This window comes from Octopus bimaculoides, chromosome 10 (assembly GCF_001194135.2).
Source record: "Octopus bimaculoides isolate UCB-OBI-ISO-001 chromosome 10, ASM119413v2, whole genome shotgun sequence".
Classification (NCBI taxonomy): domain Eukaryota; kingdom Metazoa; phylum Mollusca; class Cephalopoda; order Octopoda; family Octopodidae; genus Octopus; species Octopus bimaculoides.
The window spans coordinates 59,382,795-59,394,263 of NC_068990.1; the positions used below are offsets into that span (position 1 = coordinate 59,382,795).

The 11,469-nt window shown below is 35.8% G+C and overlaps 1 protein-coding gene and 1 long non-coding RNA gene across 3 annotated transcripts in view; one reads left to right on the forward strand and one right to left on the reverse strand.

Annotated features, from left to right (window-relative positions):
* Positions 1-11,469, reverse strand: part of LOC106880026 (WD repeat-containing protein 48) — a 143,678-nt gene that overhangs the window by 98,987 nt on the left and 33,222 nt on the right. The gene's annotated exons all lie outside the window — the stretch shown is intronic.
* Positions 1-11,469, forward strand: part of LOC128248909 (uncharacterized) — a 17,994-nt gene that overhangs the window by 2,377 nt on the left and 4,148 nt on the right. The gene's annotated exons all lie outside the window — the stretch shown is intronic.

Below are 11,469 nucleotides of genomic sequence, written 5' to 3' on the forward strand. Positions count from 1 at the left end.
ATATATATATATATATATATATATATATATATATATATACAGACACACAAACACATACAGAATGCGAGAGAGCTAGGAAGGATATAAAGCACTGCTGTTTATGAATATGAATATATCTTTGGGAAAGCACATCGAGGGCATGTTCTAAATACTAAATGGAAATAGGATGTGGTCTAACATGTAATACATTTATTTGAAAAACTGACATCATTTGAACAATTAACCTAATTTGCATTTAAACGTGTCATATCTGGCCTAAATATGCTTCTTGTGTGTGAGGCTGTATCTGGCTTCTCACACCTACCTTACAATGTCATTCTAAAAATAATATCACACCATCGAAATCTCAAAGCTACAAGAAAATCCATGACTAATTCAAAACAATGTGAATAAATAGGCATAACATTTGACAGAGTAATCTAAATGCTAAAACGTTAAACAAAATCTAAGGGTAAATAATGTAAACAATGTACATAATTCCTCATCTCTTAAATATAGAACTGTAAAATCTAAGAGTGTTTGAAAGTTGAAACAATACACAAAGATAAGGGACATAACTCAATATCAGCTGACTCAAATTTTGGGGTTACATAAACAATACATATGGGAAAGTCATTCCAATAAGACCAACAAATCAGTTGCTTACTCCAAATAGCTTGAAAAACCAGATTCACTTCACTCTCAGAACTCTCAATGTTACATCAGTAAGACCCTATTATACATCTATTTAATATGCAGAACACTCCACTCAAGTAGTTTCCTTCAGCTCTACTTCTATACACGAGTGCAGGTACCTTTGTGTATGTATATATAAAACAATATAAGAATTAAAATTGCCTACAGTTCTATTACTTCACACTTGTGAGAATAGGCAAATTAAACTGTAGCTGAATTTATACAACACATACATCTATACATACAGACAGAATTACACACACACACACACACACACAGATAGATAGATAGAACCATACAGACATATACATGTGCATGTAGATATATCTGTGTATAAATATATATATATAAAGTCAATGAACAAAATACAAATACAAACATGAATATATATATATATATATATATATATATATATATATATATATATATATATGCATACATATATACAAACACACATGAGTATTTGGATATGCAACCCTCACACACACACACATGCACCATGACTGCAAAGATAAATGCACACATACGCACACACAAAGACGAATGCTCCCCAAAGATATTTATAGTTAAGTTATGCTTTAGAAAATCCAAGTCTACTTGTTTGAACAGCAAAGTGCCCTAGATAATCAGAAATGTAAGTCAACTTATGTAGACAGTGTCTTCATTGCAGAGCTAATTTCTGTGAAGATGTTAACAAAGAAAATCAATAACCAAACAGAATGACAGCCACTTAAAATGGGTGCATTTGACATAACTGAACAAAATCCCAACACCCATGCTCCGAGTAATTATTGACAGCATTGAATAAATATAGAGGAAAAATACGAAAATTTGATTAAACAATGTTTCGGAATATGGCTTGATGCTGGTTTTTTTCCATAATAACATCAATTAAATAAGCTCTATAGCTACAAACACATCCAGCTAAAATAAAAGCAAACTCTAAAAATAAACAGTAAAAACAATGTTGATGCCTTTCTATGATTCCAAAAAAAGATTTACTTTAAATTAGTTAATGTTTAATTATATCATTATTGTTATTATTAACTTTAAGAGTAGGCGAAGGAGAGCCACTACTGGGTAAAAGTCTGGCAGACATTGTTTCAAAAATATAGTAGAGAGTGTGAAAGGGTGGGGGGGGGAGCATAAAATTCTGTCAAGACAAAATTTTTCTTTTTCTTTGAGAAAACAAATTTCCTGATATTGCCAAGTGTGTTTTGTTTGTTTATTACACAAGTTATGAACGGTATCAGGTGTAAACACAGCTGGAATATAATCATGCAGTATTAGGATTTTAATATTTTGATATTAGGTATTGATGTGTAAGGCAGCGGCGAGCTGGCAGAATTGTTAGCATGCTGAGCAAAACACTTAGTGGCATTTCTTCTGTCTGAGTTCAAATTCCACGAAGGTTGGCTTTACCTTTCATCATTTCAGGGTCAATAAACTAAGTGCCAGTTGAGCACTGGGGTCAATGTAATCGACTTAGCCCTTCTCCAGAAATTGCTGTCCTTGTGCCAAAATTTGAAACCAATTTTGCCATGTAAGGCAGTAAGCTGGCAGAATCCTTAGCACACTGGGCAAAATCCTTAACAGCATTTTGTACGCTTTTACATTGAGTTCAAATTCTGCCAAGGTTGACTTCACGTTTCATCCTTTCAGGGATCAATAAAATAAATACTTGTAGAGTGCTGGGCTCAGTGTAATCGACTAGACGCTCTATAGCTAAGAAGTTCAAATTCGCAACCACAAAGTTCCAGATTTGGTGACACATTAAGCAAGTGCTCTCTACTGTAGTCTCAAGATGACCAATGATTAAGAAGAATTTAACAGAAAGAAATTGAGCCAAAGTGTCTATGTCATTAATTCACACCAATTAAAACCAGTGTTGTGTTATGTTGTACCAAGTTGTGTTCTGTGATGGAGAAAATTTCTCACTGTAGACAGATAGGCGTAAACACACCTAGTCAGTTTGCAGTGCCCTCACCTAAGCGAGAAATTTTCTCTATGACAAAATATAGTGAATGGCTTTCTTATAGGCTCAAATGTACCTAAAGTATGTTTGAATTGGTAACAAGTTCGAATTTAAACACATCACTGCTTAGTGCTGTCACCCCATATATATATATGCACAAGCATGGCTAGGTGCAGGTGTGGTTAAGTGGTAAGGAGTTTGCCTGCCAATTACATGGCTCCAAGTTCAGTCCTGGTGCATGTCACCTTGGGCATCTACTATAGTCCTGGTTTGACCAAAGCCTTGAGTGGATATGGTAGTCAGAAACTGAAAGAAGTTCATCGTATATATCATATATATATATATATATATATATAAAGAGAGAGAGAGAGAGAGATGTATATGAGAATGTGTTTGTGTTTCCTTGTCTTGACAATGTGTGATATTTGTAAATGTGTGTTAGTCATACAAACTGTCATTTATTTCCAATGTTCTGTAGAAACACATCTGGCTGCAGGGAAATATCACCTTGCATGGAAACAGGTGAGGGTTAAAGAAGGGCTTCTGGCTGTAGAAAATCTACCTCAAATTCCATCCAACCCATGCAAGCATGAAAAAGCAGACACTAAATAATGATGATGATATATATTACATATATTTAAGTAAATAAATCTCCTTTATCATATTTTAATAGATTTTACATATGCTTTTTCCATGCTGGGCATGGATTGGGCCTGACTTATAGTAATATTCTACAGATGGATATCCTTCCAAGTCTTTGTATGCCTAACTGCCAAGCTGTAAGATCTAATGTCTATATGGGATGTAAATAATACTGCCCAAATAGTCAATAAAAAACACATGCATGTAGGTGGTAATAGTAGGAGCACTCCGTCGGTTATGATGACAAAGGTCCCAGCTGATACGATCAACGGAACAACTTGCTTGTGAAATTAACGTGCAAGGGGCTGAGCACTACACAGACACATGTACTCTTAACATAGTTCTCAGGGAGATTCAGTGTGACACAAAGTGTGACAAGGCTGGCCCTTTGAAATACAGGTACTACTCATTTTTGCCAGTTGAGTGGACTGGAGCAACGTGAAATAAAGTGTCTTGCTCAAGGACACAACACATCGCTGGGAATTGAACTTATGAACCTACGATCATGAGCTGAATACCCTAACCACTAAGCCACAAGCCTTCACATGCATGTATACACACATAAACAATGTATGTGTGTGTATGTGAGAGAGAGAGACTTTCATACAATTTATGTCTTTTATTATTTATTTGTTAGCCATTGGACAGCAGCCATGCTGGGGCATAGCCTTGAAGGGCTTAGTCGGACATAAGTAACCCCAGTACATTTTTTCCCCTTCTTCAAGTCTAGTTCTTATTCTCTCAGTCTTTTTTTGCTGAGCCACTAAGTTACAGGGGTGTTAACAAACCAGCATTGGTTGCCAAGTGGTGGTGGGCAACAAACACAAACACACACACACACACACACATATATGATTGGCTCCTTTCAGTTTCTGTCAACCAAATCCACTCACAAGATTTTGGTCAGCCTGGGTCGATAGTAGAAGATGCTCACCCAAAGTGTCATACAATGGAACTGAACCCAGAACCATGTGGTTGGAAAGCAAATTTCTTACCACACAGTTGAAAGTATCTTGCACTAGCACCAAACTAAGAAACATGGTTGTGAAGCAATATTTTTAGACACACTACTACAAGTGCACTTATTCACTTCACCAATATTCAAACTGGCCATATCCAGCCCAAATATTCTACCTGTTTTATGTTTAAAACAGCCAAATTCAGCCTTTCAGACCTATCTTAAAATGTCATTCTAAAACTAAACAATCATACTATTGAAATTTCAAAGACACAAGATAATGCATGATTAATTCAAAACAATGTAAATAATCATTACATTTGGTGCAGTAATCTGAATGCTAAAAGGGTGGACTGTGTTAACAAATCTGAAGCACAGCATGGAATCTATTTTCTTTCCATTTAACCACACAACTGTTAGCTAATAGACAAGTAAAATTTCCAACATGTTAAATGCTTCCTAATATTTGATGTCTAAAAAGTGAAGGAGAAAAATTTCAGTCAAGAACGGTAATGGGACAGCAATGTCTTGTGAAACACACAAGGAAAGAATGGACCATTCCTTAACGCAAGAATGACAGTAGGAATAAACCTGAAAACAAGCTGAACAAGCTTCCTACAGATCTGCTGTTTCAATCCAAGAGACTGGTTTCTCTTCAGATATTGTTTTGCTGTTACCAATGTATTAAAGTTTGTACACAAAAATATGTTTCTCATGGTTGATTGTATGCAAGCAATGCAACTAGCCTGCATAAACAAATCTCTAACAAGGGTTCAATTAAATATATCTAAAGAAGCATTATAATTAAACTTTACATTCTTAATTAGTTAAGAGTCTCATAAGAGGATTAACAAATTTTTTTTTTCTAATTAACAATGTCTTTTATCTTATATGTTTTACTTGTTTCAGTTATTAGACAGTGGCCATGCTGGGGCATCGCCTCAAAGAATTTTAGTTGAATGAATTGACCCCAGTACTTTTTTTTTAAACCTAGTACTTATTCTATCAATCTCTTTTGCTGAACTGCAAGGTTACAGGGATGTAAACACACCAACACTAGTCATCAAGTGGTGTGGGGGAGAAACACACACACATACATACATACAAAGGGTTTCTTTCAGTTTCTGCTTATGAAATCCACTCACAAGGATTTGGTCAGCCAGGGCCTATATTAGGAGACACTTACCCAAGGTGCCATGAGTGGAACTGAACCTGGAACCATGTGGTTGAGAAGCAACATTCTTACCACACAGGTACGACATTTTTCTTTTAATGAATACTGAATATGTAGTTATGTAAAAGTGCATGAGAGAGAGAGAGAGAGGGAGAGAGAGAGAAAGAGAGAGGGAGAGCGAGAGAGAGAGAGAGAGAGAGAGAAAGAGAGAGAGAGAGAAAGAGAGAGAGAGAAAGAGAGAGAGAGAGATTACAAGGCTCATTTTGCAAACTATTTCTTGAGACACAATGGACCAGTATGTCGAAAACAATTTTGAATAGCGAATACAAAATAAATATTCAGTAGTTAAGATATAATTAGCCATTAAAAAAAAAGTCAGCTACTGTTAATATGCATGAAGCTAATTAAAAAGGGGTCATGAGTAGATACATATGGCTAATTAGCATACATTTAACCTGACTGCACAAATATATCCACTGGCTCCTATGGCTAACTACTTAACTGGTTAAGTTAGCATATGTTGCTCTCTCTCTCTCTCTCTTTCTCTCTTTTGTTTATTCCTACATCAGGCAGGTAAATTAAACGATGTACCTTACTGAGAAGTAGAATACAATGCATAAATTTTCAAATATAGCTGGCTATGACAGTAACATAAGAAGGGTACATTAGATTGTATCGTTTTTTTTTTAATATTGTATTTTCAAAGATAACTACTTTTAATCTAAGTACAATGAAAGATTTAGTGCTTGAAGTAAACAGGCATATTTCCAAGTTCAGTCTCCCACTGTGTGGCACCTCAAGCAAGTGTTCTACAATCCCCTCAGGCCAACCAAAGCTTTCTGAGTGGATTTGGTAGACTGAAACTGAAAGAAGCCTGTTGTGTGTGAGTGTGCATGATTTTGTGTGTCTGTGCTTGTCTCTCCACCACTGCTTGACAACCGGTGTTGGTGTATTTGCATTCTCGTAACTTGGTGATTCAGCAAAGGAGAACAATAGAATGGGTACCAGGCTTAAAAAAAGAAGTACTGAGGTCAATTCATTCAACTAAAAATTCAAGGCAGTGCCCCAGCATGGCCGCAGTCTAATGACTGAAACAATTAAAAAAACAAAAGACATTAGATTATGAGTGACTTTGTATGTGCTATATGTAAGCTACAATGTGAAGAAGGGTATATAACCAGACATGTGCAATGGTTTGTGTACTGGCAGAGATATAAAAGCAAAGTCGAGGAATAAAATTAGCAAAGGGGGTGGAGCTAGAAACCACTGTGGTTAGAAGCATGCTGTCTAGGATGGCAGTTGGTAGTGGTGAGAGTTAAAGGATTAGCAGATGAATGGAACAACCAGTTCTAATGAAAACAAACTTCAAGACAGCTGAAGCAATTGTAATTGTAACTTCAATAGTCATGTCAGGAAACAAACTTTTGAGCATGAAAGCCTTGGCCTTTATGAAACAAAAAGCAAAAAAAGATAACCAATGCTGTTGTAGTTTTGAGATACTAGTAGCTTCATTTAATATAACAGCCTTACTAAAGCAAGCAACCAATTGTAGATAATCAGATTGGGCTAGACTCTACATTAACTTTATTTTGACAAGTCATTTATATTCTGTCAGGCATGGCTGTGAGGTAAGAAGCCTGCTTCTCAACCACATGGTTCTGGGTTCAGTCCCGCTGCATGACACCTTAGGCAAGTGTCTTCTACCAAAGTGTCGGGTCAACCAAAGCCTTGTGAGTAGATTTGGTAGATAGAAACTGAAAGGCGGCGAGCTGGCAGAAACATTAGCACGCTGGGTGAAATGCTTAGCCGTATTTCGTCTGCCGTTACGTTCTGAGTTCAAATTCTGCTTAGGTCAACTTTGCCTTTCATCCTTTCGGGGTCGATAAATTAAGTACCAGTTACGCACTGGGGTCGATGTAATCAACTTAATCCCTTTGTCTGTCCTTGTTTGTCCCCTCTGTTTAGCCCCTTGTGGGCAATAAAGAAATAAGAAACTGAAAGAAGCCCATCATGTGAGTGTGTGTGTGTGTGTGTGTGTGTCTTTATGTCTGTTTGTTCCCCACCACTGCTTGACAACCGGTTTTGGTGTGTTTGCACCCCTGTAACTTTAGTAGTTCAGCAAAAGATACCAAAGCAAAATAAGTACTGGGTTGATTCATTCAACTAAACTTTCTTCAAGGCAATATTCCAGCAGAGCCACTGTCTAATGACTGAAACAAATGAAAGATACTACAAATTCACTACTTCTAAAAGGATATAGAAATAACAAGAGCTGAGGGAAAAGAAAAGAAAAGCCATTTATAAGAAAACTTTTAGCCAAGAGGAATGCAATGAAGTTAAAAGCTGCATCAGTAAGGGCAGCTTCAACACAAACCATGTTAACGTCTATGAAATAGAGAGAAATAGAAATCTCGTGTGAAACACAATTCAACAAACAGAAGAAACAACTAATTGCAAAATACAATTTAAGGAGAGGTTTATCTATGTAAAAGGCAAGATGATAGTGGAACAACACTATACATCAACTATTAAGAGACAACAGACTGAGAAAAAGAGGTATTATCAGAAAACATTACTCAGACACCAGACAGGAAAATGGCTTATCACAAACGAGTTATCTAGATTCAATAAGTAACTTCTATGCATTAGAACCAAAGATTTTGGCACAATTCTGCAAAGAATTTTTTGTTCTTGCTTCACCCCAGATTAGTCCTGAATGAACAGATTTTATGAAAAAAAAAACAGAAAACACCCAGTCTTTTTTTTATTAGGCTAAATTATTGAATGCCTTCTTTTGAAGATAGTGAGATGTAATTTATGGAAGATGTGGCAGCGATTTTTAGCAAATGAAACAGTTGTATATAGGTGTGTTTACTATCTTAAATTGCAAGTAATACCTAGTAACTGTTTTTAGTAGATCAATTTAGCTTTAGATAAATTATCGACTTCCTTTTTAGAGCACTCTTTACAGAGCAATGACTTGATTTTGGTGACTAATCACATACTTTGGTCAATGAATTTGCACATGGTTCCAGGTTTGGTCATATATTAGTCAAACAAAAGAACTTTACTGTAATATAAGTAACAAGAAGGTACTTGGAGGGGTTGGCATTAGGAAGGGCATCCAGCTGTAGAAACCATGACAAATCAGACTGAAACCTGTTGCAGCTCCCCAGCTTACCAGTTTCCAGTCAAACTGTTCAACCCATGCCAGCATGGAAAACAGATGTTAAATGATGATGATGAACTGTTAAAAGTCCTTGTCCAACCAATCTATAGTCAAAGATGTTCTAGATCTCTCTTTTATTTAATCAAAGACGTATGTATTCTCTCTTTTATTTAAGCATATCTCTAGAATTCAATCTGCTCTTTCTTCTTTAAGACAGTAGAATGTAATTTAAGGGAGATTTAGCTGCTATTTCCAGCAGGTTACTGCATTGGCTCAGCAAGTGCTAGGCTCTTGACTATATAGTAAAAATAAAACTTCATGTTACCCTTTCGTATTACTCTTGTGCAAAGCTAATAATTCTGTTTAAATCAGCCAGTCTAGCCGTAAAAAAAAACCCAGACCATGTGTGTTTGTAGCTCAATTGTTAGTGATAGAAAGAGCAACCGCTCCTAACTGGAAATATATTGTCCAAATTAGCAAATGTTCACATGAGAAATTAGAAGTAAAAATATTGGTTTCAAATTTTGGCACAAGTAGCCAGCAATTTTAGTGGGTGGATAAGTTGATTACATGGATCTCAGTTTTCAACTTGAACTTATTTTACCAAACCTGAAAGGATGAAAGCAAAGTGAACCTTGGGGAAAATTCGAATTCGGAACATAAGAGATGGAAAAAAAATTCAGTAGGCATTTTGTCCAGGGCTCAAATGATTAAAGGACATTATTGTTAAAGGGACACAGAATAGTTAGAATGGTTAACTCTTTAGCATTTAAACTGACCGTATCTGGCCCAAATATTCTACCCATTTTATGTTTAAACTGGCCAGATCTGACTTCTGACAATTCTAGAAACAAAGAATCACATCATCGAAATCTCAGTGCTACAAGATAAAGCATGATTAATTCAAAACAACATGAATAAATAAAGCATTACAGCTGACAACGTAATCTGAATGCTGAAGGGTTAAGAAACGTTCCTGTGAGAAATTTTGCTTCAAAACACTAAACAAATAAACAGAATGTTTCCTTGGTTCTAAGAATGGAAAGAACATATCAACTGCTTTGTCTAATTTATTTTTCATCGTTAATTTTATTAAATTCTAAATACGAACATGGCTATAATTTATTTTTTAAAAAAAACCCTTTTATTAATTACTTTCTTATTCAGAAGAAACTCTGAATATCCTTTGCACAAGTTTTGGCTTAGAACCAAGAAATGATTTAAACACCAACATTACTAAAAGATACAGGATAATAATGCAAGAAATTTCATTTCTGCTGTATGAGTCACAGAAATTAACTAGACATCATATAAGAAGCATTGATTGATGGTGGTCAGATGAAAGTTTTGGACTAAATCTAATGTACATTCATCCAGCTGAATGAAAATACATGGAAGAACCATATATTATTATAATATATATATATATATATATATATATATATGAGAGAGAGAGAGAGAGAGAGAGACCCACACACAAAAGCTAGCCTAAAATACAGATGGAAAAAAAACTAGTTTTCTATTTTAGGAAAATTTATGTAATATTTTCTGTAGCATATGACAGCAATCTGGCAAACTGAAAAAAAGTACTAGATTAAAAATGTCTGATTTCAAATGCAATGGCAGTCTAACTAGATTTATATTCCAATGTGGGTAATAAAATATATTGCAGTAATACATTGGGGATTGGCTCTACTGGCTGTATCTCTTCCACTGCAAAAATTGGCACTTTACTAAGTTCAAAGAAATCAATGAACAGAGTGAAACAAATGGAAAATAAAGCATAGGGGAGAGGATTCAACATACAAAAGGAATGATTTGAAAACAAATAACATCTCATTCTATCTATACCAGCATGAAAGAAAAAGGGTTTATAAGGTAAATTAAATGGCTTATAAAGTAAATTGTTGGATGTGTGTGTGTATGAGTATGTATGTATGTATGTATCCAACATGGTTGACAGAAAGTGTAGGAAACCCATTTGTGTGTGTGTTTGTCCCCCACAACCACTTGACACCTAATGGTGTGTTTACCTCCCCATAACTTAGTGGTTTGGTAAAAGAGATTGATAGAGTAAGTACAGGGTTTTAAAAAAATCAAGTACTGGAGTTGATTCATTTGACAAAAAGTTCAAGGTGGTGCCCCAGCATGGCCACAGTCTAATAATTGAAAGAAATCCAAGATAAAAGATATAAATATGCACGCACATATGCACACACACACAAACATATAAGGTGGTGGATCTTTGTTGCTTGATGATGAGGATTCAGTTGTTCAATCAACCAGATATGATGCTTTTGAATTAACATGTAAGTGGCAGAGCATCCTACAGACACAGATGCATGTACCCTTAACATAATTCTCAGGTGGAATTAGGGTGGCCCAGTGTGTGAAGAGACTATCATTTCGATTACACAAACAGTTCATCTGATAGGCTTCTATACAATTTCCTGCATCTATTACACACAAACACACACATATATATGGCTGTGCGGTTAAGAAGTTTGCTTTCCAAATAAAAAGGGTTTTAAGTTCAACCCCATTGCATAGCACCTTGGGCTTACCAAAGACTGGTGAGTGAAAGTGGAAGATAGAAACCAAAAGAAGCTTGTTGCGTGTGTGTGTGTGTGTGTGTGTGTGTGTGTGTGTGTATGCGTGTGTACATAAATGAGGTGTGTGTGTGTGTAAACACACATGCTACCACACACCGACCATCTTCACACTCTCCTGTCCCAGAAAGCACTTTCTCTTCCTCCAACTTCCAATTACTTCAGAAATGTAACCGCACGTGGACTGTTGGCAATTTTTCCACCTTCCTTCTTTCCCTTTGGACTTTTCTGTTTTTCCTGTTTCCAACAAAGAACTATGCTCAAAAC